The sequence below is a fragment of the Manacus vitellinus genome, unplaced genomic scaffold (genome assembly GCF_001715985.3).
Source record: "Manacus vitellinus isolate BGI_N305 unplaced genomic scaffold, ASM171598v3 scaffold_61_pilon, whole genome shotgun sequence".
Lineage (NCBI taxonomy): Eukaryota > Metazoa > Chordata > Aves > Passeriformes > Pipridae > Manacus > Manacus vitellinus.
Genome location: NW_021940696.1, coordinates 1,382,093 through 1,385,311, shown reverse-complemented (window position 1 = coordinate 1,385,311; position 3,219 = coordinate 1,382,093).

Below are 3,219 nucleotides of genomic sequence, written 5' to 3'. Positions count from 1 at the left end.
GGGAACGTTCGCTTTGTGCCCTTGCTGAAGGTTTCGTGACACCCCCTCCAAAGCTGGCTCCTCGGTCCCAGCCCCGGGAGCGGGGATGCTGGGGGACGGGGAGGAGCGGGGGGGATGGAGGAGCGATGGAGGCTTCGGGGCTGGATGTTCTGGGGGTGCTTTATCCCCCCACTTGGGCTTGTTTACACCCGAGAAGGGGTGGAGGGCACGCCGCGGTGTTCAGCTCCGCTCCGGTGCTCGCGGATGCGGTTGCCTGACTGTGCTGGTGTAAAAGCCGCAGTAAAAAAAAAGGAGAAAAGAAAAAAAAAAAGCGAAACTTTTTACGTCTCAGGCTGAACTCGTGTAAAGAGTTTAGGCGGTGGTGTGCGTTGGGGAAGACCTCAGCAGTGAGTTTATTCGAAATGTAGTCGGAGGGTTGGGTTTAATGCGCTCGGAAACTCGCTTTCTGATTTACGATGAACTTGAAAAGTTCTTTTCTGCGGTGCCTCCCCCCCCGTGCCTTGCCAAAGGAAGCGCTTCCTTAACCGGCATGGCCGCGGCAGCGCCGGGTGACACTCGGAGCGGTGACAGGGACTTGGGGTCGCGTAGGAAAAGGGTTTTGTTCTGGACCCGAAGTAACTGTAGGTGGCACAGCAGCTTTGCCGAGCGGGAGGCTGTCCTGGAACAGCTCCTGTGGATCTGTTCTCGGCAAGGATCGCGCCTTCGGATCTCTTCCCTTCCCATTCCCAGTTTAGCGGAAAAGTTTTTGCTTTAGGTCGGTTCTTCCTTAAAGCTTTGCTTTGCCGCTTTTTCGTGTCTATGGCGGTTGTTCTCGCTCTTGAGTCCTGACGGTGCCACTGGCTGTCCAGCAGCAATGTAAAATCATGGAATGGTTTGGGCTGGAAGGGACCCTAAAGACCGTCTCATTCCATCCCCCTGCCGTGGGCAGGGACACTTTCTACTATCCCAGGTGGCTCCAAGCCCCGTCCAACCTGGCCTTGGACACTTGCAGAGATGGGGCACCCACAGCTTCTCTGTGCAAATATGCGTGTGAACAATCTCCAGGGAATATATACCTTTTTCCTTAAGTTGTTTCCATATTTGCAGGACTTTCTCGTGGATTTGCAGTAGGTGTGAGCGTAGCCTTGTCTCTCCTCTGCCAACTTCCAGCCCCTCAAGTGCTGGAGCTGAAGCAACTCCTTGACCTGGGATTTCACCCTTCTCACCTGGGTTGCTCTTGTCGGTTTTGTGGCTGTTTTTTTAGGAGGCTGGGAGGGATGTTAACCCTCCAGTCCTGTCTGCACAGCGACCTCAGTCATTGCTACCACCCCTGTGAGCCGCCGCTTCCCTGCTATCCTCGGGATGCGCTGGCTAACCCATCTCAGCCAGGGTCCTCTAGTTTGGAGACATCTGTGGCTTTTGAACAGTTGCCGCTCTGTGAGGATGATGGACCGCAGAGGAAGTTCCTCTCGGGCTCTCCTGGTGTTCCCTGGCACTTGGAATGCTTCAGCTTGTTTGAATAAATGCACACAGAAAAACGCCAGTTGGGGTTTTAAGCGGAGCCCTCGCTTCACTCACCCCGTGGCATAAGATCTCTCTGTATAAACTCGTAGTGCCTTGACTTCTAGTAAAGCTGTAGTAAATCATTTAAGGCTGTAAACAGTTATTAAAACAAGATTTAGCTCCGTGTTGAGTCAGTGTGAAAGCAAAGATGTCTTTGGGTTTAAAAGGAAAAGGATCCACAATGAAAGTCTTCTGTATTGGCCTAAAGAAAAGTATCCGTGGGGAGTTGGATATTTCAGCTGAAGGGAGCTTGAGGTAAGAGGTCAGATTTTAGCTGAAAAGTTGGAATTTAATCCATAATTATCAGACAGCCTGGTGCTGTTTAATTTGCTTGTTTGTTCTTGAGCTTGGTATTTCTTGCAGAAGGGCCTGAGGTAAGAATTAGAGTCAAGGTTGAGTTTTAGTTGCCAAGTTGGAATTTAATCCAGAGCTGTCAGGCTTAACCTGGTGCTGTTTTATTTGCCTGTATAAGACAAACCTCAGATTTTGTCCTTGCAGAACTGTGGTGATGCTCTGCATTAGGTACTTATATCTAAAGACAGGTACTAAATTGCATTACCTGGCAGAAAACTGTTTTGGTGTTTTTTTTAGAAATTCTAATACTGTGTTGTGATTTAGATGTCTCTGGGAAGCCACAGTCGTTGCTGCCCAAAACCTTTCTATAGCTGTAGGTCTGAGTGGCACTCGAATTATCCCCTCCTAATGAGGAACCACTTCTGGAAAAGTCCTGTTTCCTTATGTAGGATTGCTCTGGGAGTAAACAACACTCGGGACACTTTAATGACTCATCATCATGAAACCATCATCTACCCTCTAAATATGCAAATCCCTGCCAAGCACCCCAGCAGACATCCAGCATGTGTTAAATCCTCCTTACCTTTGCAGCCAGCACCGTGCTTTCGCCTCCAAAGCTGGGTGGGGAGCCTGCTGTGAAGGATACAGTGTGGTTAAAAACTGGGAATGCTGAGGCAATTCTTCAAAGTCTATCCTAATTGGGGTCTGAGATCACGAAGTCTGCCAAGCAGCAGCTCCTGCAGGAGTTTGTGCTGGGACCCGGTGACGCTGAAAAACTCTTAGGTGGTTTGGTTTTTTTTTTTCCCTTTTAATTTTACTGCAGTATAACTTTCTAAATATGATCTGGGCTAAGCTCCTCATAAAGCCTTTCTGCAGAGCACGGTGACATGCTGGCCCAGGGCAGAGCACTGCGGGCTCCTGCATCTGTCAGTGCTGGCTTTGATATCAAAGAGCTTTGCTGTCACTTAGAACTCCATGGGTTTTGCTCTTCCCTCTTTCTAAATTCATCCCTGGCTCTGACTTGCAATTAAAACCAGCAGTGCTGAGGACTTCAGTCTTCCTCTGTTGCTGAAGAAAGGTCTGCAAGCTCCGATGAACCAGTGGGAGCTGTGATTTGGGTAAGGAGCAGAGGGAAGAGTCCCGTTTCAATCCTCAGAGATGCCCTGCTGAAAAACTGCAAGAAGATGGGGAGAAAAGCATGAAAACCTGGCCACTGGAGTGGGCAACACTGACTCTTTTTTATTTTTGTGTTGGGTGAGAACATTCCTTCCCCATATGTGCTTTTGGGTTCCCTGGGTTTGAAGGGCCTGAAGCAAGTGGCAACAAGAAGGGTTTGTGGGGCTGTGGCTGCCCTGGGAGCATCCCATGGTGAGATGGATTTGA